This window comes from Rutidosis leptorrhynchoides, chromosome 4 (assembly GCF_046630445.1).
Source record: "Rutidosis leptorrhynchoides isolate AG116_Rl617_1_P2 chromosome 4, CSIRO_AGI_Rlap_v1, whole genome shotgun sequence".
NCBI classification, from domain to species: domain Eukaryota; kingdom Viridiplantae; phylum Streptophyta; class Magnoliopsida; order Asterales; family Asteraceae; genus Rutidosis; species Rutidosis leptorrhynchoides.
In genome coordinates, this window is record NC_092336.1 from 390,337,623 (window position 1) to 390,364,670 (window position 27,048).

At 33.8% G+C, this 27,048-nt stretch overlaps 1 non-coding gene across 1 annotated transcript; it reads left to right on the forward strand.

The window, feature by feature from the left end:
* Window positions 1–16,423: 16,423 nt before the first annotated feature.
* LOC139845887 (small nucleolar RNA R71) lies at window positions 16,424–16,530 on the forward strand. The gene has a single exon (XR_011758641.1). It is a non-coding gene; the product is annotated as a small nucleolar RNA R71 (small nucleolar RNA).
* The last annotated feature ends 10,518 nt before the right edge of the window (window positions 16,531–27,048 follow it).

Here is a 27,048-nt window from a genome sequence, read left to right on the forward strand (position 1 = left end):
GATGACTTTTCTAGATTTTTTGTCAACCTACAGCTGGTCTGGACGACAACTTCCTGACCTAAATCAAGAAGCGCGTGTCTTTTTCGGAAGACTTTACTTCCTCTTAATGATGGAATTGATTCATCGTTTAGATCCATCTTTTTTTTTCAAATATATTACAGTAAATCGGGTAAAACATATTAGTTTACTCCAAAGCAAAAGTACCTACAATAATCTTGTACAAAATATGTGATATATGTTTCAAAGAACTTGGTAAATTCTTCCCACATTTAGCTTTTATTTATTCTTTTCTTTGCCTTTTTATTCTCCTTTATTCCATTTTTAATGAATTCAAGCATTTTTGTTTGTTTCTCAATTTATGTCCTTTCCGAGGCAACAATAATTTCGGTATTATCACCTAGTTTTATCGTTCATAAATATGTATAAACATGATTTTCAATTCATTTAGTTGAAAATTTTTCAAATTTTCACAAAATTTAGCAATTAAACCAAGTGTAAACCCGAGAGAATTTATAACTCTTCCCCAAACTTGAGATCTTGCAATGCCCTCATTTGCAAGAAATCAGTAAAAATTTAAATTCATGAGGGTGATTAGTGTAGAAAAATGATTAAAAATACCGAGTTTGCAAACATATTGTTTTATATCACATTTGATATTTTACGTCTTGTCGTTAAAATTAGTAACTTTTGCTGAACTTAATGCCAGTCTTTGAAAGCGAACTTTTTTACTCTGTTTTGTATATAACATCAAATACAAACATATATATACATATTTTTGAAGTTGGGTATATTATCCCACATTCATATAATATTTTTGGCATACTTTAAATCAATAGTATTAAAATAATGATAACAAAATTTTTTGCCCCGTCCTTGGTTAAGCAATTTCGGTTCTATGACCTAGTGTTTAACTCACGACGAATTTTAGAAATCATTTTTTAAACTTAATGAAATAAAGTAAATTTTGTTTTTAAATTCACACAAAACTTAAATTTAAAAAGCATATTAATTTCATATAAAACCTACAAAACAAAAAAAAAATTCAGAATGGGGGGAGAAAACTAGTTCTTTAGTGTCTGCTAGTGGAAAAGACCAATCGGATTCCATTCTCGGAACTACACGAGAACAGAACAACTAACCCTAGACAGCGTTTTCTTTTTAGAACATTTGAATTTCCCCACACTTAGGTAACTGTGGTGTCGAAATTGTGGTTAACTTCATTGTCAATTTCTCTTGGACCATAATCAACTTGCATATCTGTGACTTTTGCTTTAAGCCATTGGTCAGATTCCTGTGTAATATCCACAAATTCAACTAGTTTCGCCTTTTATTTAGGCGATAGATTGGATACTAACCGGTTACATAACTTAAAGTTCCCCTTGGTTCTAGCATCGCGAATCCGTTTAATAAGTTTCTTCATTGAACTATTAATAACGGTGTCATTTAATTTTGTATCAACAACGGGGTTCTTTGTTATCAGGTCATCATTAGGTGTTACTTCATCTTCCCCACACTTAGGCATTTTATTATTGCTAAGCACTACCGTTGGAGTTGGTAAAACAATATGGTTCTTACCAATCATTTTTGTTGGTTCAACGGTTTTGGTTGGTGGAGATTTAGCCTTTCGACTCACAAATGTGATTGATTTTTCATCATTACTAAGTGTCATTCTACCCTCTCTTACGTCAAATAACGCCCCGGTGGACGCTAAGAATGGTCGACCTAAAATTAGAGGAATGTTTGGGTCCTCTTCTATGTCAATGACAATAAATTCGACTAAAAAGGTTAAATTACCCACTTGAACGGGTAGGTCGTCAGCAATTCCAACTGGGTGCTTAATGGTTTGATCAAAGAGTCGAACGCTCATTTTCGTTGGACTTAACTCACCTACTCTGAAATGTCCCGTTCATATTGATTATAAACGTTCCATATTAATTGATTTCGTCGCGAGGTTTTGACCTCTATATGAGACGTTTTTCAAAGACTGCATTCATTTTTAAAACAACCATAACCTTTATTTTATCGATAAAGGTTTAAAAAGAATTACATAGATTATCAAATAATGATAATCTAAAATATACCGTTTACACACGACCATTACATAATGGTTTACATTAAGAATATATTACATCAAAAATAAGTTTCTTGAATGCAGTTTTTACACAATATCATACAAGCATGGACTCCAAATCTTGTCCTTATTTTAGTATGCAACAGCAGAAGCTCTTAATAATCACCTGAGAATAAACATGCTTAAAACGTCAACAAAAATGTTGGTGAGTTATAGGTTTAACATATATATTATCAAATCATAATAATATACCACAAGATTTCATATTTCAATACATCTCATACATAGAGATAAAAATCATTCATACGGTGAACACCTGGTAACCGACATTAACAAGATGCATATAGAATATCCCCATCATTCCGGGACACCCATCGAACATGATAATTTCGAAGTACTAAAGCATTCCAAATTCCAGAATGGGGCTTGTTGGGCCCGATAGATCTATCTTTAGGATTCGCGTCAATTTGGGGGTCTGTTCCCAAATTCTTAGGCTACCAAGCTAAAAAGGGGCATATTCGGCTTCGATCATTCACCCATATAAAGTAGCTTCATTTACTTATGTCTATTTCGTAAATCATTTATAAAATTTCATGTATTCTCATCCCAAAATATTAGAATTTTAAAAGTGGAACTATAACTCACTTTCACAGATTTTTACTTCGTCGGGAAGTAAGACTTGGTCACTGGTCGATTCACGAACCTATAACAAATATGTACATATATATCAAAGTATGTTCAAAATATATTTACAACATTTTTGATACGTTTTAATGTTTTAAGTTTATTAAGTCAGTTGTCCTCGTTAGTAACCTACAACTAGTTGTCCATAGTTAGATGTACAGAAATAAATCGATATATATTATCTTGGATCAATCCACGACCCAGTGTATACACGTCTCAGGCTAGATCACAACTCAAAGTATATATATTTTTGGAATCAACCTTAACCCTGTATAGCTAACTCCAACATTACTGCATATAGAGTGTCTATGGTTGTTTCAAATAATATATATACATGGGTCGATATGATATGTCAAAACATTTGAAAACGTGTCTATGATATCCCAAGATTATATAATATATTAGAATACATGTATAATACAATATAAGTTAGCTAGGATATGATTTGTATAGAATTGTTACAATATTTCCCGTAGCTACAACAATAAAAAAATATCCAATCTTGTTTTACCCATAACTTCTTCGTTTTAAATCCGTTTTGAGTGAATCAAATTGCTATGGTTTCATATTGAACTCTATTTTATGAATCTAAACAGAAAAAGTATAGGTTTATAGTCGGAAATACATGTTACAAGTCATTTTTGTAAAGGTAGTCATTTCAGTCGAAAGAACGACGTCTAGATGACCATTTTGGAAAACATACTTTCACTTTGAGTTTAACCATGATTTTTGGATATAGTTTCATGTTCATAAGAAAAATCATTTTCCCAGAATAAAAACTTTTAAATCAAAGTTTATCATAGTTTTTAATTAACTAACCCAAAACAGCCCGTGGTGTTACTACGACGGCGTATATCCGGTTTTACGGTGTTTTTCGTGTTTCTAGGTTTTAAATCATTAAGTTAGCATATCATATAGATATAGAACATGTGTCTTGTTGATTTTAAAAGTCAAATTAGAAGGATTAACTTTTGTTTGCGAACAAGTTTAGAATTAACTAAACTATGTTCTAGTGATTACAAGTTTAAATCTTCGAATAAGGTAGTTTTATATATATGAATCGAATGATGTTATGAACATCATTACTACCTTAATTTTAGTAGGTAAAACTACTGGAAATGAGAAAAATAGATCTAGCTTCAAAGGATCCTTGAATGGCTTGAAAGTTCTTGAAGCAGAATCATGACACGAAAACAAGTTCAAGTAAGATTTCCACTCGAAATAAGATTGTTATAGTTATAGAAATTGAATCAAAGTTTGAATATGAGTATTACCTTGTATTAAAAATATATCTTACTGTAAATAAGAAAGATTTCTTGAGGTTGGATGATCACTTTACAAGATTGGAAGTAAGCTAGCAAACTTGGAAGTATTCTTGATTTTATGAAACTAGAACTTATAGAATTTATGAAGAACACTTAGAACTTGAAGATAGAACTTGAGAGAGATCAATTAGATGAAGAAAATTGAAGAATGAAAGTGTTTGTAGGTGTTTTTGGTTGTTGGAATATGGATTAGATATAAAGGATGTGTAATTTTGTTTACTTGTAAATAAGTCATGAATGATTACTAATATTTTTGTAATTTTATGAGATATTTCATGCTAGTTGCCAAATGATGGTTCCCACAGTGTTAGGTGACTCAAATGGGCTGCTAAGAGCTGATCATTGGAGTGTATATACCAATAGTACATACATCTAAAAGCTGTGTATTGTACGAGTACGAATACGGGTGCATACTAGTAGAATTGTTGATGAAACTGAACGAGGATGTAATTTTAAGCATTTTTGTTAAGTAGAAGTATTTTGATAAGTGTCTTGAAATCTTCTAAAAGTGTATGAATACATATTAAAACACTACATGTATATACATTTTAACTGAGTCGTTAAGTCATCGTTAGTCGTTACATGTAAGTGTTGTTTTGAAACCTTTAGGTTAACGATCTTGTTAAATGTTGTTAACCCATTGTTTATTATATCTAAAGAGATGTTAAATTATTACATTATCATGATATTATGATGTATTAATATATCTTAATATGATATATATACATTTAAATGTCGTTACAACGATAATCGTTACATATATGCCTCGTTTCGAAATCCTTAAGTTAGTAATCTTGTTTTTACATATGTAGTTCATTGTTAATACACTTAATGATATGTTTACTTATCATAATACCATGTTAACTATATATATATATATATATATATATATATATATATATATATATATATATATATATATATATATATATATATATATATATATATATATAGTTTTTAGAAGTTTTAACATTCGTGAATCACCGGTCAACTTGGGTGGTCAATTGTCTATATGAAACCTATTTCAATTAATCAAGTCTTAACAAGTTTGATTGCTTAACATGTTGGAAACACTTAATCATGTAAATAACAATTTCATTTAATATATATAAACATGGAAAAGTTCGGGTCACTACAGTACCTACCCGTTAAATAAATTTCGTCCCGAAATTTTAAGCAGTTGGATGTGTTGACGTATCTTCTGGAAATAAGTGCGGGTATTTCTTCTTCATCTGATCTTCTCGTTCCCAGGTGAACTTGAGTCCTCTACAAGCATTCCATCGAACCTTAACAATTGGTATCTTGTTTTGCGTAAGTCTTTTAACCTCACGATCCATTATTTCGACGGGTTCTTTGATGAATTGAAGTTTTTCGTTGATTTGGATTTCGTCTAACGGAATAGTGAGATCTTCTTTAGCAAAACATTTCTTCAAATTCGAGACGTGGAAAGTGTTATGCACAACCGCGAGTTGTTGAGGTAACTCAAGTCGGTAAGCTACTGGTCCGACACGATCAATAATCTTGAATGGTCCAAATACCTTGGATTTAATTTCCCTCATTTACCAAATCAAACAACGCCTTTCCAAGGGGCAACTTTAAGCATGACCATCTCTCCAATTTCAAATTCTATATCTTTTCTTTTAATGTCAGCGTAGCTCTTTTGTCGACTTTGGGCGGTTTTCAACCGTTGTTGAATTTGGATGATCTTCTCGGTAGTTTCTTGTATTATCTCTGGACCCGTAATCTGTCTATCCCCCACTTCACTCCAACAAATCAGAGACCTGCACTTTCTTCCATAAAGTGCTTTAAACAGTGCCATCTCAATGCTTGAATGGTAGCTGTTGTTGTAGGAAAATTCTGCTAACGGAAGGTGCCGATCCCAACTGTTTCCGAAATCAATAACACCTGCTCTTAGCATGTCTTCAAGCGTTTGTATCGTCCTTTCACTCTGCCCATCAGTTTGTTGATGATAGGTAGTACTCATGTCTAGACGAGTTCCTAATGCTTGCTGTAATGTCTGCCAGAATCTTGAAATAAATCTGCCATCCCTATCAAGGATAATAGAGATCGGTATTCCATGTCTGGAGATGACTTCCTTCAAATACAGTCGTGCTAACTTCTCCATCTTGTCATCTTTTCTTATTGGCAGGAAGTGTGCTGATTTGGTGAGACGATCAACTATTACCCAAATAGTATCAAAACCACTTGCAGTCTTTGGCAATTTAGTGATGAAATCCATGGTAATGTTTTCCCATTTCCATTCTAGGATTTCGGGTTGTTGAAGTAGACCTGATGGTTTCTGATGCTCAGCTTTGACCTTAGAACACGTCAAACATTCTCCTACATATTTAGCAACATCGGCTTTCATACCCGGCCACCAAAAATGTTTCTTGAGATCCTTGTACATCTTCCCCGTTTCAGGATGTATTGAGTATCTGGTTTTATGAGCTTCTCTAAGTACCATTTCTCTCATATATCCAAATTTTGGTACCCAAATTCTTTCAGCCCTATACCGGGTTCCGTCTTCCCGAATATTAAGATGCTTCTCTGATCCTTTGGGTATTTCATCCTTTAAATTTCCCTCTTTTAAAACTCCTTGTTGCGCCTCCTTTATTTGAGTAGTAAGGTTAGTGTGAATCATTATATTCATAGCTTTTACTCGAATGGGTTCTCTGTCCTTTCTGCTCAAGGCGTCGGCTACCACATTTGCCTTCCCCGGATGGTAACGAATCTCAAAGTCGTAATCATTCAACAATTCAATCCACCTACGTTGCCTCATATTCAGTTGTTTCTGATTAAATATGTGTTGAAGACTTTTGTGGTCGGTATATATAATACTTTTGACCCCATATAAGTAGTGCCTCCAAGTCTTTAATGCAAAAACAACTGTGCCTAATTCCAAATCATGCGTCATATAATTCTGCTCGTGAATCTTCAATTGTCTAGACGCATAAGCAATTACCTTCGTTCGTTGCATTAATACACAACCGAGACCTTGCTTTGAGGTGTCACAATATATCACAAAATCATCATTCCCTTCAGGTAATGACAATATAGGTGCCGTAGTTAACTTTTTCTTCAATAATTGAAACGCTTTTCCTTGTTCATCTTTCCATTCAAATTTCCTCCCTCTAAAAGTTAATGCAGTCAAGGGTTTTGCTATTTTGGAAAAATCTTGGATGAATCTCCTGTAATAACCAGCTTGCCCTAAAAATTAGCGTATGGGTTTTGGAGTTTTCGGGGTTTCCCACTTTTCAACGGTTTCAATCTTTACTGGATCCACCTGAATACCTTCTTTGTGCACTATATGACCGAGGAATTGAACTTCTTCCAACCAAAATGCACACTTTGAAAACTTAGCGTACAGTTTTTCTTTTCTTAACAACTCTAGCACTTTTCTCAAATGTTCTTCATGCTCTTGGTCATTCTTTGAGTAAATAAGTATGTCATCGATGAAAACAATGACAAACTTGTCAAGGTATGGTCCACACACTTGGTTCATGAGGTCCATGAACACAGCTGGTGCGTTAGTTAACCCAAATGGCATAACCATAAACTCGTAATGACCGTAACGCGTCCTAAAAGCAGTCTTTGGAATATCATCCTCCTTCACCCGCATTTGATGATACCCAGAACGTAAATCAATCTTCGAATAAATCGACGAGCCTTTTAGTTGATCAAATAAGTCGTCGATTCTCGGTAGTGGGTAGTGGTTCTTGATGGTAAGTTTGTTCAACTCTCGGTAGTCGATACACAACCTAAATGTATCATCCTTCTTCTTGACAAACAAAACAGGAGCTCCCCACGGTGATGTGCTTGGTCGAATGAAACCACGCTCTAAAAGTTCCTGTAACTGACTTTGTAATTCTTTCATTTTGCTGGGTGCGAGTCTGTATGGAGCACGAGCTATTGGTGCAGCTCCTGGTACAAGGTCTATTTGAAATTTAACGGATCGATGTGGGGGTAATCCCGGTAATTCTTTCAGAAATACATCGGAAAATTCTTTTCCGACGGGAACATCATTGATGTTCTTTTCTTCAGGTTTAACTTCCTTGATGTGTGCTAGAATGACGTAACAACCTTTTCTTATTAGTTTTTGCGCCTTCAAACTACTAATAAGATTTAATTTCGCATTGTTCTTTTCTCCGTACACCATTAAAGGTTTTCCCTTTTCACGCATAATGCGAATCGCATTTTTGTAGCAAACGACCTCTGCTCTCACCTTTTTCAACCAGTCCATACCAATTATTACATCAAAACTCCCTAACTCGACTGGTATTAAATCAATTTTAAACGTTTCATCTCCCAGTTTAATTTCTCTATCCCGACATATATTATCTGCTGAAATTAATTTACCGTTTGCTAATTCGAGTAAAAATTTACTATCCAAAGGTGTCAATGGGCAACTTAACTTAGCACAAAAATCTCTACTCATATAGCTTCTATCCGCACCCGAATCAAATAAAACATAAGCAGATTTATTATCAATAAGAAATGTACCCGTAACAAGCTCCGGGTCTTCCTGCGCTTCTGCCGTATTAATATTGAAGACTCTTCCGTAGCCTTTCCCATTAGTATTCCCCTGATTCGGGAAATTACTTCTAATGTGGCCCAGTTTTCCACATCCATAACAAACAAAGGCGGCATTACTTGTTTTGCCACTATTTGTTCCTTTAGTTCTGTTAAACTTTGGTCCGTAGACCTCACACTTTTTCGCACCATGGCCAGTTCTTTTACACTTGGTGAAAAATGTCGTGCAGAACCCATTCTGGTGGTACTCTTCACACCTTTTGCATTTTTGGTTTTTGTTGCCGTTGTTATTATTGAGGTTGTTGTTGAGATTGTTATTGTTGTTGGAATGGTTGTTGTAGTTGTTGTTGTTGGGACGTTTGTTGTAGTTATTGTTAGGATTAAGGTTATTGTTGTGATTGTTGTTGCGGTTGTGGTTGTAATTGTTGTTGTTGTTGTTGTTGTTGTATTGGTGACCCTTGTCACTGGTTTCTTCCCACTTTCTCTTGAGTTATTTCGTGTTGGCTTCTTCGGCCGCCTGCTCTTTAATTCTTCCCTCAATCTGATTTATGAGTTTATGAGCCATTCTACTTGCCTTTTGTATGGAAGCGGGCTCGTGTGAACTCACATCTTCTTGAGTCCTTACTAGTAACCCTTTTACAAACGCGTCGATCTTCTCTTCTTCATCTTCGAACGCTCCCGGACACAATAGGCACAACTCTGTGAATCGTCGTTCATATGTGGTAATGTCGAACCCTTGTGTTCGTAACTCCCTAAGTTCTACCTTGAGTTTATTGACTTCGTTTCTAGGACGGTACTGCTCGTTCATTAATTGCTTGAATGCCGACCACGGTAGTGCGTAAGCAGCATTTTGTCCTACCTGTTCAAGATAGGTGTCCCACCACGTTAACGTAGTACCTGTGAAGGTATGCGTAGCATACTTAACTTTTTCCTCTTTAGTACACTTACTTATGGCAAACACTGATTCGACTTTCTCGGTCCACCGTTTCAATCCAATTGGTCCTTCAGTTCCATCAAATTCTAAAGGTTTGCAGGCAGTGAATTCTTTGTAGGAGCATCCTACACGATTTCTTGTGGAATTAGTTCCACTGCTAGATCCAGAGTTATTGTTATTTCGCATCGCAGCCTGTACTGCGGCTATGTTTGCTGCAAGGAAAACACGGAAGTCTTCCTCGCTTATGTTCAAATTCTGACGAGTCGCTGGTGCCATTTCCTTCATAAATAGCCAAAAGAATTGAGTTAATCATATAGAATTTTAAGAGTAGTTAATAGTATCTCGTAGCATTATATGAACTTATTTATAAAAGCTTTTTCTTCATATTAGCATTTTATAGTTTTAATTCGGGTAGTACCTACCCGTTAAGTTCATACTTACTAACTACTATACAACTCAACTACTACGCTTCTATATGAAAAACTTATTACAATAATATTTCGCGTTCAAACCTTTATACAATATTTTACAAACTTACAATACCACTATTATACATATAGGATGAAATATAGCACATAATATCTTTGCTACTCAGCAGCTATAAAGGCAATTATAGTTAATAAGCAAGTTGTTCAGCAAAAGAAATAAAGACACGTAATTCATAAGTCCAGAAACAAGTCATGCATTCTGGTTTTACTAAGACGACTTCCCATCCTTGATCTTGTGGAAAGTAACCTTTATGACCATTGGCTAGGCAGCATGTTGTAATGTCGTCAAAAGGACGAGGGTTTCGTAATGCCCAACATCCTCGTAGCAATCTAAAAACCTTGTTTCTTACCCCAACTACTGAGTCCGTCACATGTGAGAATGTTTTATTTAAAAGTTGCAACCCAATGTTCTTTTTCTCAATTTGATGAGAAGCGAACATTATTAACCCGTAAGCATAACATGATTCTTTATGTTTCATGTTAGAAGCTCTTTCTAAAGAATGGAGTCCTATGTTGGGATATGTTGAGTCAAAATAGGTTCGTAACCCGTAGCGTAAAATTGCATCTGGGTTTTTCGCACTATATGCCTTAAAGAAACTTGGCGTAACTTAAGGTTTCCCCAATGTGATATACCCCATCTTTCAAAGGAAAGTCTTTTATATACTAAGGCATGCCTGGAATGTCTTTCAAAAGTTTGACAACTAATTTTGCCATAACTAATTGTGCTGATGAATTCTGCCCAACTCTAGACAAGATTTCATCAATCATATCTCCTGGTAGGTCTTCTAAAATTTTTGGTTGTCTATCCTTAACGTCCATTTTGTGTTTTTATACTGTAAAATAGACGAGGATTAGATTCGTAAAAGATAATTAACAAACAATACAAGCAATTTTTACATAGAACATAAAAGTACAAGCACACTATAATACATATAATACACAACATGATTACAACCCTCTAATCTGAATCACTGGTTTCTTCTTCTTCGGACTTGGTTCATTTTCCTAATTTTCTAGGGACATATGGTGTTCCTCTAACGAGCCATCATTTTCCACAATGGTTTAGAAAAACCTGGTGGTTTAGAGGTTCCCGGATTATTGTTACAATTTAGGAAATACGGACGTTGCCGATACATATAAAGTTCATCGGGGTTGGAATCAGGTTTCTCTATTTTTATACCTTTTCCCTTATTATTTTCTTTTGCCATATTAAATTGGGTCGAGGTAATTTCTATAACATCATCGGAATCCTCATCGGGATCCGATTCATCGGAAAATTGGTAATCTTCCCAATATTTTGCTTCCTCGGCGGAAACACCATTGACGATTTTTAACTTTGGTCCGTTGGTTGATGATTTTCTTTTATTTAATCGATCTACTATAGGTATCAATATTTCTTCCTCCAAAACCTCTTCTTCTTTCGGTTCCTCCTATTCCGGTTCCTCCTCTTCTGATTCGTCTTCTTCCGGTTCCTCTTCTTCCGGTTCCCCTTCTTCCGGTTCCTCTTCTGGAATTTGTGAATCTTCCCAAATTATGTTCGACTCTTCATTATTATTAGGTGAGTCGATGGGATTTGTACTAGTGGTAGACATCTATCATACAATATCAAACACATTAAGAGGTTAATATATCACATAATATTTACATGTTAATAATATATAGTTTCCAACAAAAGTGTTAAGCAATCGCTTTTAAAGAAAACACGGTCGAAGTCCAGACTCACTAATGTATCCTAACAAACTTGATAAGACACACTAATGCAAATTTCTGGTTCTCTAAGACCAACGCTCGGATACCAACTGAAATGTCCCGTTCATATTGATTATAAACGTTCCATATTAATTGATTTCGTCGCGAGGTTTTGACCTCTATATGAGACGTTTTTCAAAGACTGTATTCATTTTTAAAACAACCATAACCTTTATTTTATCGATAAAGGTTTAAAAAGCATTACATAGATTATCAAATAATGATAATCTAAAATATACCATTTACACACGACCATTACATAATGGTTTACATTAAGAATATATTACATCAAAAATAAGATTCTTGAATGCAGTTTTTACACAATATCATACAAGCATGGACTCTAAATCTTGTCCTTATTTTAGTATGCAACAGCGGAAGCTCTTAATAATCACCTGAGAATAAACATGCTTAAAACGTCAACAAAAATGTTGGTGAGTTATAGGTTTAACCTATATATTATCAAATCATAATAATAGACCATAAGATTTCATATTTCAATACATCCCATACATAGAGATAAAAATCATTCATACGGTGAACACCTGGTAATCGACATTACCAAGATGCATATATAATATCCCCATCATTTCGGAACACCCATCGGACATGATAATTTCGAAGTACTAAAGCATTCCAAATTCCAGAATGGGGCTTGTTGGGCTCGATAGATCTATCTTTAGGATTCGCGTCAATTTTGGGGTCTGTTCCCAAATTCTTAGGCTACCAAGCTAAAAAGGGGCATATTCGGCTTCGATCATTCACCCATATAAAGTAGTTTCATTTACTTGTGTCTATTTCGTAAATCATTTATAAAATTTCATGTATTCTCATCCCAAAATATTAGATTTTTAAAAGTGGGACTATAACTCACTTTCACAGATTTTTACTTCGTCAGGAAGTAAGACTTGGCCACTGGTCGATTCACGAACCTATAACAAATATGTACATATATATCAAAGTATGTTCAAAATATATTTACAACATTTTTAATACGTTTTAATGTTTTAAGTTTATTAAGTCAGCTGTCCTCGTTAGTAACCTACAACTAGTTGTCCATAGTTAGATGTACAGAAATAAATCGATATATATTATCTTGGATCAATCCACGATCCAGTGTATACATGTCTCAGGCTAGATCACAACTCAAAGTATATATATTTTTGGAATCAACCTCAACCCTGTATAGCTAACTCCAACATTACTGCATATAGAGTGTCGATGGTTGTTCCAAATAATATATATACATGGGTCGATATGATATGTCAAAACGTTTGCATACGTGTCTATGGTATCCCAAGATTACATAATATATTAGAATACATGTATAATACAATATAAGTTAGCTAGGATATGATTTGTATAGAATTGTTACAATATTTTCCGTAGCTACAACAATAAAAAAATATCCAATCTTGTTTTACCCATAACTTCTTCGTTTTAAATCCATTTTGAGTGAATCAAATTGCTATGGTTTCATATTGAACTCTATTTTATGAATCTAAATAGAAAAAGTATAGGTTTATAGTCGTAAATAAAGGTTACAAGTCTTTTTTGTAAAGGTAGTCATTTCAGTCGAAAGAACAACGTCTAGATGACCATTTTGGAAAACATACTTCCACTTTGAGTTTAACCATGATTTTTGGATATAGTTTCATGTTCATAAGAAAAATCATTTTCCCAGAATAACAACTTTTAAATCAAATTTTATCATAATTTTTAATTAACTAACCCAAAACAGCCCGTGGTGTTACTACGACGGCGTATATCCGATTTTACGGTGTTTTTCGTGTTTTCAGGTTTTAAATCATTAAGTTAGCATATCATATAGATATAGAACATGTGTCTAGTTGATTTTAAAAGTAAAGTTAGAAGGATTAACTTTTGTTTGCGAACAAGTTTAAAATTAACTAAACTATGTTCTAGTGATTACAAGTTTAAACCTTCGAATATGGTAGTTTTATATATATGAATCGAATGATGTTATGAATATCATTACTACCTTAATTTTAGTAGGTAAACCTACTGGAAATTAGAAAAATAGATCTAGCTTCAAAGGATCCTTGGATGGCTTGAAAGTTCTTGAAGCAGAATCATGACACGAAAACAAGTTCAAGTAAGATTTCCACTCGAAATAAGATTGTTATAGTTATAGAAATTGAATCAAAGTTTGAATATGAGTATTACCTTGTATTAGAAAGATATCTTACTATAAATAAGAAAGATTTCTTGAGGTTGGATGATCACTTTACAAGATTGAAAGTAAGCTAGCAAACTTGGAAGTATTCTTGATTTTATGAAACTAGAACTTATAGAATTTATGAAGAACACTTAGAACTTGAAGATAGAACTTGAAAGAGATCAATTAGATGAAGAAAATTGAAGAATGAAAGTGTTTGTAGGTGTTTTTGATCGTTGGTATATGGATTGGATATAAAGGATGTGTAATTTTGTTTACTTGTAAATAAGTCATGAATGATTACTAATATTTTTGTAATTTTATGAGATATTTCATGTTAGTTGCCAAATGATGGTTCCCACATGTGTTAGGTGACTCACATGGGCTGCTAAGAGTAGATCATTGGAGTGTATATACCAATAGTACATACATCTAAAAGCTGTGTATTGTACGAGTACGAATATGGGTGCATACGAGTAGAATTGTTGATGAAACCGAACAAGGATGTAATTTTAAGCATTTTTGTTAAGTAGAAGTATTTTGATAAGTGTCTGGAAGTCTTCCAAAAGTGTATAAATACATATTAAAACACTACATGTATATACATTTTAACTGAGTCGTTAAGTCATCGTTAGTCGTTACATATAAGTGTTGTTTTGAAACCTTTAGGTTAACGATCTTGTTAAATATTGTTAATCCATTGTTTATTATATCTAAAGATATGTTAAATTATTACATTATCATGATATTATGATGTATTAATATATCTTAATATGATATATATACATTTAAATATCGTTATAACGATAATCGTTACATATATGCCTCGTTTCGAAATCCATAAGTTAGTAGTCTTATTTTTACATATGTAGTTCATTGTTAATATACTTAATGATATGTTTACTTATCATAATACCATGTTAACTATATACATATATATATATATATATATATATATATATATATATATATATATATATATATATATATATATATATGACATCATATAGTTTTTACAAGTTTTAACGTTCGTGAATCACCGGTCAACTTGGGTGGTCAATTGTCTATATGAAACCTATTTCAATTAATCAAGTCTTAACGATTTTGATTGCTTAACATGTTGGAAACACTTAATCATGTAAATAACAATTTTATTTAATATATATAAACATGGAAAAGTTCGGGTCACTACATACTCCGAATCTCTTATATAATGAAAGAGGCATAACACTCACACTTGCACCTAAATCTGCTAGTGCATCATACATGACACAATCACTAAGTAGACAAGGAATAATAAATTCACCCGGATCACCCAACCTTGGTGGAGGTTTTGGTGGAACTGTCTTGACCGGGTTTACTTCTACGGTTTTTGTTTCTTGCACTTTCTTATTCTTCTTCTTCTTTCCAGAGGTATCACAAACTTTATTACCTATTACTTGCTCATACTCAACTCCTTTTCTTGGATACAGGATGGGTGTTCTGTATGGTGACACCACTAGCTTTACATACTCGGGTGGTGGTGGTGTTGTAACTTCTTCATTGTTACTCACATCTAAAACCTTCCCATCTTCTGGTGCTGATTTTTCAGAATTTGTTGAAACCATGTTAACATTCTCATTCCGAGGATTTACTTCAGTATCACTCGGTAGCATTCCTTGTTCCCTCTCACTCATCATGTTAGCAAGAGTACCTATGTTTTTCTAGATTCAAAATGGAAGCTTGTTGAGTTCTTAATGACTGATCAAACCTCTCATTTGTTTGGGTTTGAGATGTAATAAATTGTGTTTGAGATTCAATTAGTTTTGCCATCATTTCTTCTAGATTTGGCTTTTTCTCTTCGATTTGTTGTGGTGGTTTATACAAGCCAGGTCTTTGTTGATTGAAAGTGTTGTTTTGAATTGGTTGGTTATTCGGACCTTGTTGGTTATACGAGTTATTGTTGGGTCCATTTGGATTGTAAAGAATGTTTTGATTTCGATTGAAGTTAAGAGATTTGAATCGCTTGAGTGAACCGGAATCAGAAAGGTAGTTCCTTGGCGGTTGATAATTATTTTGATAATTATTTTCCGGCCTTCGGTTCATGTAGGAAACATTCTCTCGTTATTCCATCGTTTGCTTAATATGACAATCTTTCGTTAAGTGTGGTCCACCGCATTGCTCACAACAGATTCGTATTGCATGAATATCTATAGTCATCTTTTCCACTCGTTTTTTAAAAGCATCTATTTTTGCGGAAATGGAATCAAAGTCATGGATAGATTCGGCTCTAGCCGCTTTAGATGAACGAAAATATCTCTTTCCTGGTGCCACTCATGCGAGTGGGAGGCTATATTATTAATGATTTTGTGAGCTTCAGTTGCGGTTTTCTTCATAATGGAACCACCAGCTGTTGTGTCGATGTCTTTTCGTGTAGTAACATCGACACCTTGGTAGAATATTGGTACTATTTGATAAGTATCTAAACCGTGTTGAGGACATCCTCTCAACAACTTCCCGAATCTTGTCCACGCCTCATATAATGTTTCATTTGGCTTTTGCGCGAACGTAACAATTTCTCTTTGAAGTCTCACGACTTTAGATGCCGGAAAGAATCTTTTAAAAAATTTCTCAACTAACATCCCATGTGTCAATCGCTCCTTCAGGTAATGATTCTAACCAATCTTTGGCTTCTCCCTTTAAAGTCCAGGGAAACAACATGAGATAGATCTGTTCATCCTCAACTTCTCTGATTTTGAATAGAGTACAGATCCTATTAAAGGTTCGAAGATGTTCGTTTGGATCTTCTTTTGGCGTACCACTATATTGGAATTGATTAGTTACCATGTGTAGGATTTGTCCTTTGATTTCATAATCTGGTGCATTAATGTCTGGCTTAATAATGGCGTGTCCTTGGCCAGTGCGTGTGGCTCTCATTCGATCTTCCATACTTAGAGGTTCTGTTATTTCCATATTTGAAATTGTTGAATTCGAATCACTAGAAGATTCTGATTTAACGGTTTGTGGTTCAGGAGGAATGATTATTGGTTCAGGATCTTGGAATTGTCCTTGAATATCCTCAGGGTTCTCAATTGTGAAATCGGGTTCAAAAGATGGATTACCGAAAATTCGAATTGGAGTACTTGTTCGACTAGATGATGATTCTAAAGAAAAATCAACGGCGATAATATTGGCTAGATGTCTTGATCGAGTTACAGGTGGTGAACGTATGAAAGGTGGTGAACGTTTTGCTCGGTGCATTCACTGAATATCCTATTAGTTATAAAAATAAAAATTATATAAATTATTAAATTAATAGACTTTTCTGCTTTTCCCCACGTTTCGAATAGCCAAAAGATGCAGCAGGGAGCCAGGATCCTTTAAGTCGAAAAATCCACAACTCAGCCACTAACAAATCCAACTATTACTACGAAGCAGAAAATTTTGGATGTCTATCAATTTAACCGCTTAAAATAATTTTTCGTCGAAATTTAAAGAAGATAAAAATCTATGTCCTAAAAACTAGAGCGTAGAAATGAGAAAGAAAAAGAGTGCGTCGAAAAATAAAAATAAGAAAGAAAAACTTCGAAACTTAAAAGTCTAAAAACTAAAAATTAAAGATTGCGTCTAAAGGTATTAAAGCTTAAAAGGAATTCTAAACGGAAAATGGCAATAACCTAAAAAGGCACTAAAATTTATTTAATACTAAGGCGATAAGCGACGTCGTAAAATTCTAAAGCGCCTAAATCTTAATCTAAAGAAAAAGCACTTAAGGGATTTTAAAACAAAGCCTAAAAATCTAGAAATATAAAATAACTACGGCAAAAACTAAGTTTAAAACTAATTACGAACGAAAAATGTACAAATATTTAAAAATATACAATTTATAAAAAAAAATGATAAGATTACTTATTTTTATAAAAATATTATTTTTATATTATTATTTTATAAAATTATTAATTTATAAATATAATTAAAACTAATTATAACAAATTATAATTAAACTAAACTAAATATATTAAATTAAAACCCCAATTAGGTTTAATAATAATAATTATAATTAATTAAAACCCTAAATTTGTAATTAATGCAGTCAAATGTTGCAGTCTGAGACTGCTCCGCGACTGCGGTATTCTGTAAGAGAAGAGCTCCATGACTGCGGAGCTATGTAGGCTCAGCTGATCGCAGGTTCAAATTCGTGCAGGTTCAGATATATTTTTTTTATTTTATTTTGATTTTTATTTTCTTTTTCTAATTTTAATTTTTAGAAAATATAATTTAAGTAAAACTTATATTTTAACAAAAATTACTTATTAGTTTTTGTAACTAAAAAAATAAATAAAAACTTTTTAATTTAAAAATATAGATATATATATTTTTTTATTTTGATTTTTTCAATATTTAAAACTTATATAAATATATTTTTACAAAAATAGCTTAATTTTTTTTTATATAGCGTTTCGCTTTCGGTTCCCCGGCAGCGGCGCCAAAAACTTGATGTGTGCACGATGGTTTACGAAATACTATTATATTTTATTACGAAATAATATTAAATATGATACAATTTTACACAAGTTATTTATTTATTTATAGGATGGATATACCTAAATCTTGCTACAACACTTATAGGCAGTGTACCTAATCGTAGAGTAGTGTAGTTTTTAATAAGTTCGGTTCGTTCCACAGGGAGCTAGCTGAGTTTAACGCTATATTTTTTCACAACTATATTTGTGTGTGTGTGTATATATATATATATATATATATATATATATATATATATATATATATATATATATATATATATATATATATATATATATATATATATATATATATATATATATATAAGTAGTGTTATTATTATAAAAGGGGGTTTTACCGTTTAATGACCGGTTTGTCGATTTTATATTTTAAGCGTAAAGATAAATGACAATAATTAAAATGCGTAAAATAAATAACAATGACGATATATAAAATTGCGAATAATAAAATGACAGTAATTAAAAGTACGATAAGAAATATGATAAAAGAATTATGCTTATTTAAACTTCCATCATCATGATGTTTGACGTTTTGATTTTAATTTATTACTCTGGGTTAATTGTCCTTTGTCCTGGTTTATTTGATACCTATCTGGTTTTTGTCCATAATAGTCCATCGGTCATAATTATAAAATGCTCATCAAATTAACCTTATTACCGAAGTCAAATATTCCAACTAATTAGGGATTTAAACTGTAACAAGGTTTTAATACTTTGTTAATAATTACACCAGGTTATCGACTGCGTGTAATCCAAGGTTTTAATACATTGTTAACATTTACACCAATTACCCTTGTATGTAATCCACCCCTGTTTTAATTAGTCCATGGTATATTAATTTATCCACTTGGCCAAAATGAATAATCAATTACCCAATCCAATTGATTAATTAAATGATTGTAAATGATGTCGTATAAACGTCACTAAATAGGACATTCGTAATCAATTTAATAATTATTAGATTAACTAATTTGAAGATAGGTTCGACAGGTTCCAATGAGTTTTCATTCAATTAGACAATACCCCCTACCTATTAATAGTCAATAGTCCAATGTTCACAAGTGTCGGTCATTTGTCCAAACCCGAATTATGGTACAAAATTCAAGAACCCCATCTAAAATATTTAGTCCAACATCGCGATTACTTCGGCTCAAATAAGCATAATAATAACTTAGTTACGAAACATTAATTTAAAAAGGAAGAACATAGCTTACAGTGATTATTTATCGCGTAGCGTTACACGGACAGAGTTCCGACTTTAAAACCCATAAAATATTTCTTACAATAACCCAACTAAACCATAACTTTATTATTAAAATTAACTTAAATTATTATAATATATATATATATATATATATATATATATATATATATATATATATATATATATGTATATGTATATGTATATGTAGAGAAAGAAAGATAGAAAAGGGGTATGTAACTCGGCAGAATGCTCGTGCCTTTTATAGGCCAAATCTAATTTTTGCAGCTCCGCGATCGTAGAGGTTTTACCCTTTGTAGCTCTGCGATCACGGAGGTCCTGATTCCAGCTCACCAATTTTTGGCCATTTGCTTGTCGACATAATTAATAAATATATATAATATATATATAATTTATATAATTATATATATATATATATATTATATTATATTCGTGTGCATAATTGACTTGTAAGTTTAGCTCCGTGACTCGCGCGTTGATGCTCGGTTCCGGATTTTCAAACGCCTTTTCGTATGCTTAGATATCTTGTACTTTGCGTTTCGCGACTTGTACACTTGTCATTTTTAGACTTTTCTCATCAATAAATTGAACCACTTGGATTGTATCTTGTACATTTGAGCTTTTTGGTCATTTGCGTCTTCAAATCTTCGTTTTCTTCTTTTGTCTTCGCACTTATTTATTTAAACGATTATTACATAAAAATAGAACAATAGTAACTAAAAGCTTTACATATTGGAAAGATATTGTGCCTAAATATATGTTCATTTGGAGCACTATCAGCCACCAATACAGCTCCTTAAGATCATGATACATCTTTCCTGAATCATGATGAATAGAGTACCTAGACTTATGAGCTTCATCCAAAACAAGTTGTCGTAGATCACCAAACTTTGGAACCCAAAGACGTCCCGCAAAGTATCTAGTACCATCTGCTCGTACCTCAAACTTCTTAGACATGCCTCTGACGAAAAATATATATAAACACTATATATAAATATATGACTTTAAAATATCATATTTAAAATAATTAGGATTTAAAAATCCCAAAAGCTCGACCGTTGGTTTGAAAACCGAAAAGATTCGCCGGATAGAAATCCGCGACACGTAGAAACGTATAACTTAAAATATGAATACAAATATTCATTTAACACATAATAATTAATATATTATTACTAAAATAATAATATAGGTCATAGAAATGACGTGGCAAGAATAACAGTTAACGGTCGTTAAATAATTAACGGTAAAAGATAACGGAAAAAGTAGGGTCGTTACACTGTCTCTCGACACTGGCATGTTCACCAGCTTGATGTCAAGAATGCCTTTCTACACGAACATCTTACAGAGATGGTTTATATGCACCAGCCACCGGGGTTTTGGGATTCTCGATACCCTGATCATGTCTGCTTATTGCAGAAATCTTTATATGGTCTTAAACATGCCCCTTAGGCATGGTTTCATCTTTTTTGCAGGATATGCTCAGCAACTTGGCTTTCAGCATAGCCGATGTGATACATCTCTCTTTATTTATCGTCAGGGGTCGGATTTAGCCTACTTACTGTTATATGTTGATGACATTGTCTTGACAGCGTCCTCTACAGGTTTACTACAGTAGATCGTTGCTTCATTACATAAGGAGTTTGCTATGACAGATCTAGGCCCGCTGAACTACTTCCTTGGCATCTCCGTCACTCGCTCTGCTTCTGGCATGTTCTTGTCCCAGAAACAGTACGCCACTGAGATTCTAGAGCGGGCCGATATGTCCACCTGTCATCCTTGCAGGACCCCAGTCGAGCCAGGGGCCAAACTCACCGCTCATGGCCCTCAAGTATCTGTCCCTACTCTATATCGTAGTCTTGTAGGGGCATTACAGTATCTGACGTTTACTCGCCCGGACATTTCATATGCAGTTCAGCAGATCTGCCTTTTTATGCACGATCCTCGAGAGCAGTGATATGGCCAAGTCGGACGGTTTTATTTGTGCAGTTTCGTTAGGTCGCAACACGTCAGAATCAGTTACCAAAAGAGAGTAAGGGTTTTATTATTTATATTTAGCTGGGGTTTTCTAGCTATAACTCACCTACTTGTCTTCCTTTTAATGAGTAAGTGGTAAATATAACTCAGGTTCGTATTTTTGTATGTTTGCTCAGTAACGTGGGACAAAAGTGCCTATATAGTTAACCCTAGTTGACAAGTGGTGATAGATTAAGATTAACTACTAATACTATAATATAACTATAAAGATAAAGATGGATAGGTGTGAAGAATAGAATTCTGATGAAGAATTATCACAAGAGTTTAACTTCCTAGAATAAATACTAAACCTCAATCAACTGGGCTATGAACCTAACTGATTTGTCACTAAGAGTTTAGGCCTTGAAGATTCTGGCTAAGACGGATATCCCTACTCCCACCGTTAACCTTAGAGGGTATAAATGACCTTATGAATGGAATCCTAGGTACATGAACAAAGTAGTATATCCCTAAAGAAAATTCTCAGCTTTTCTTAATCCTAGTTGGTCTTACTACAATAATATTCCACCACTTAATACTAAGTTATGCCTTAACATTAACAGATATGCAATCTTAGATATTCTAAGGTACTGCTAATTGGATTAGAGGTCTCTCCTTTGCGATCACATACTTAACCCCGGATCATCTTACAACATCTCAAGGACGTTGCTTCTGACGCGAATCATGCTTCTGAGCAAGCCAGTGTTTACTGAACTCTATATTGCATACTATAATCATAACCTAAATGGACAGCTCTTCTTAGACGAATAAATGATCATTCGTACGTAGGTATTATATCCCTATTGTGATGTTAACCACACATAACTACTTACCCATCCGAGGGTTGATCAGGTCCTAATACTAGGTTATAGCCACGTGAATAAGCGGAAAGTGTGATCCGTAAATTAAACTTCTAAACAGTCAAGGTTTCAGCATAACAAAAGCATAAGTTTCAGATAAAGTATTCAACATATAATAAACATTTGCAACGGATAGATAAGCATGCAAGATGAAAGCAACTTAAAGTAACAATATAACTTTATTAAATTAAGGAAAACGTTTACCGTTTACAGATGAGATCCGGACCATTACAAGTGCTGACATCCTCTAGACCGCTCATATTACAATCTTCGGCGTTCGCCTCCGGGTACTTAATTTTTCGCTCGGAGGTGAGAAGGCCTTGAAATCTCTATTGAGAGAAAGTGTATTGTAGTGAGAGAGTGAAGAGAGGTGTGTTGAAAATGGATGACAAAAAACCTTTAAATAGAAGTGAAAATGGCCTGCAAACGGCTGGTAGGCCATTTGGCAAGCCGTTTGGTAGGCCGTTTGGTGAGGCCGTTTGCCAGGCCAGCCCGTTTGCTGTGCGCGTTTGCCTTGGGCGTATGACAGGCTGTTTGCCATAGTGGCAGGCCGTTTGGCATCCCGTTTGGCAAGCCGTTTGACTTGCTGTTTTGCTTGGTCGTAACTTGATTTCTTGTCTTTCACCGTTTTCGCTCTATAATCTTCATTTTAGCTTAGATTCTCTTGATTTTTTTTTTTTTTTGCACCGTTTTCGTAATTACTTTATCTACAAATTTAACCAAAAAAGCGATTATTTTGTCAACAAAGTTTTGAACTTTATGCTTTTGGGACTCAATATTAAAGGTAAAAACGTGACTTTTTAGCCGATATCAAACAGCACTTCCATGCTCTCAAGCGGGTCCTTCGGTACCTTCAGGGAACCACTGATCTTGGCCTACAGTTATATGCGTCGTCTCCCACTGCACTCATTGCATACTCTGATGCTGATTGGGCTGTATGCCCAACTACCAGACGATCTACCTACGGTTACTGTGTTTTTTTAGGCAATAACCTTCTGTCATGGTCCTCCAAACGCCAGCCCACACCATCACGTTCTAGTGCAGAGGCAGAATACCGAGGGGTTGCCAACGCCGTTGCTGAGACATGTTGGCTCCGCAACCTTTTTCGCGAGCTTAATTGTCCTCTCACCGCTGCTACCCTGGTTTACTGCGACAATGTCAGCTCGGTCTACCTATCTTCCAACCCGGTTCAACATCAACGGACCAAACACATCGAGATTGACGTTCACTTTGTTCAAGACCTTGTTGCTCAAGGACAGGTTCGAGTTTTGCATGTCCCTTCCAGATATCAGTTCGCCGACATCTTCACCAAAGGCCTGCAATTTGCTTTATTCGACGAGTTTTGATCCAGTTTGAGTGTTCGGCATACTCCCGCTCAAACTGCGGGGGGATGTTAGAGTATTATATTTAGCAGCCCATGTTTTGATAGTCCATGTTTTCATTGTTGGGCCTAGCCCTGTTTAGCTTTAATAGGGTTTGGTCTTATATATATATATATATATATATATATATATATATATATATATATATATATATATATATATATATATATATATATATATATCATGTACGCTACGGAGACAATCAATAAAATATATCGATTCTCTATTTCAACACTAAGAACACATGATAAGACCATTATTACATATAAATTTATATTGGTCGGTATTAGAAATATAATATAATATATACCTACTTATATTTTGGATAAATAATATTTCAAAATTGTCTAAAGTGTATCGTTTTTGCCACAATGCCACTTATCCTTTTGTTTTGTCTTTATTGTGTTGAGTAATAAAAATAAAAATACTAGTAGCGATTAGCGAAGGTGTTGCGCGTTGGTGCGACCAATGTGAGGCAATCTATTTGATACAATTCAAAAAACTTATTACGAGTATATTTTTTATATCGTTTCAAAAAATAGAGTTGTTGAATATTTTAGAAAATATATGAAATTTGAATGGCTTAAAACAGATCATTAACGGTTCAGATAATTTGTATAATATCTTCATGTCCCTTTAAGTATGAGTTATGCGATTTTCTCCTCACATGTTGACCGTTGGACCGGTCGGTATTAAGCCGCCAAAGGATCAATTTTACCCTTTTTTTTTCTTTCCACAACTTGTGAACTATTTAATTAGAAAACAACCAAACTCACCCTTACTTGCAAGACCTAATGTAAATGCATTTAATAGAATGGTTTAATTTAGATGAGTACCTAAAAATCCGAAGTAACAATAATATGAATTAAAAATGACGAATAAACTTTATGTTGTCATTTGTCTAATCGGTATAAAATCGGATTACATATATACCAAACATTCGAACAATGATGTAGGATCGTTTAAACAAAATTAAACAAGCGTATAATGCTATATCAAGTGTGGAATCCTCGATATAGTGTTTTTAGTCGAAAACACTTGATTAATTGATAGATTACCTTGAGAAAATGACTTGGAACGACTTGGAATCGATTAGGGTTTGCTAACTGGAATCGGCTAAGAGGTGTTAGGGTTCGTAACCTTAACAAAGATCTCGAAATCACCTATTTATAAAGCCTGCAGATGTATCCGTACGGATGCGTCCTTGATTCATACGAATGTAACTTATTCGTGCTACAATACTCTATATGTACGGATGTATTTCCTATTCGTACGGATGGACTCTAACAGTATAACTTTAGATATCGTATGTAGTCCAAATGAACGAAAGTCTTACATTCATGCACCAACAAATGGAAGAAAAAGGGTAGCGGGTATAAAATCGGGTTACAAATAACGTATATTCAAACGATTTAACTATTAAGTATTAATAAAACCCGGTATAGGTTTGGGTCAATCCATAAGTACTGAATTATTCGGGTATACCATGAAATGACAGAAAATTCAGCTATAGGAAGAGCACGTATGTATGCTTGGAAAGGTATAAATCACGTGTGGAGTCCAGAAAAAAATCAAAACTAATTATATTTGAAGGGCATTTTAGTATTGTTTATTTAAAAAAGAAATCATAAAATTTAAAAATATATGTAGTTCTATAATCAAACGTAGTAGTATCTTATACAATTTAAAAAGTACATTTTTCACACTAGCGTGATCATAGGACCCACCCTTCATGCACTAGATAAGTACGTAAAAATGGTGAACCTGTAAAATATCTAGATCATGTATTAGTTCGTATATGATTAATTTATAACTCTAATCTATATGTAATTCGGTTGAAAAATAGTACAAGGAAAATCTTAAAGTTACGATTAAAAGCGCAATTTTGATGTATCGATTTTGATTGTTGTAATGTTTTCGGCATGCCCGTTGCAGGTTCTGTTGGGTGTTTTGTAAGCCTTTTGTGGGGTTGAATTAAACAAAAGGGGTAACGACTTAAACTCGATATTATGGCCTCTTTGTAACGATGATACGAAAACCTTAAATCATGTAATAGTTTTGTGTAAAAAAGCAATGGATGTTTGGGAACGAATTTATAAATGGTGGGGTTTGAATGGCGTTAGCAACTAAACAATTAATATCGCATTTCGGGGTAACGCTATAGGGAAATTGTCGAAATTAGGGTGTCAAATATGGCAGGTGGTCGAGTGGTCGAGTGCTTACCTTATTTGAAGGAATCGAAACCAAAAGATCTTCTCAAACTCTTCAAGGAATAGTGTGAATGCTTTAATGGCAACTCAAGATGTATGAATGGATCTCACAACGATATAAAAAAAGAAAGATCGATTGGTTACAATGACTAGCGTCTCCTTCTAGTTGCTACAACTAAACTGACTAACTGAACAAGGCTGTTTGCGTGTTGCATTCTCTGCAACCAGTAGATAGCTTCGATGTAATTGTAATAGCTAGAAAATGTCGATGTTTTGGTCTTTATGTGGTTGTTAAATAGATTAGCTATGATCTGTCGTTGTATCAGGAGTATCTCTTCAGTCTTTCGTGTTAATAATGATAAAAAAAAAATTTAGAAAAAATTATATTATTAGCATTTCAAGAAATAAAAATGTTTGTTCACCACATAACGATTATATGAACGATCATGTGAAAGATTGATAAATAAGGAGTATGTATATTAAGACGTATGTGGTAGAATTTTAATTTTTCTATCTCAACTAAATATACATAATATATGTGGGGTTTGGGCTTTCGAAAAGATGAATATGCAAAGGGTAAGGTAAAAAGGGGGCTCGGCGGGAAGGGGATTGTACCGTAAGAGAAGCAAGGAGGTCAACCTAAATATACAAGATGGATTTTGGCAATGCAATGTAGTTGGACTCTCATGTCGATCCGAATGAATGATACTGATTGCCACAGCGCTAACGGAGACAGACAGCCGAGTGAAAGTGGGATATTTTGTATTTGCGTTACTTCATCCATCATCTCACAATAAACATGATGATTTGATATTTGATAATGTGAACACCAAAATTTCTAGGTCCTAAATACAAAATAGAGATTATACATATTTAGTCAA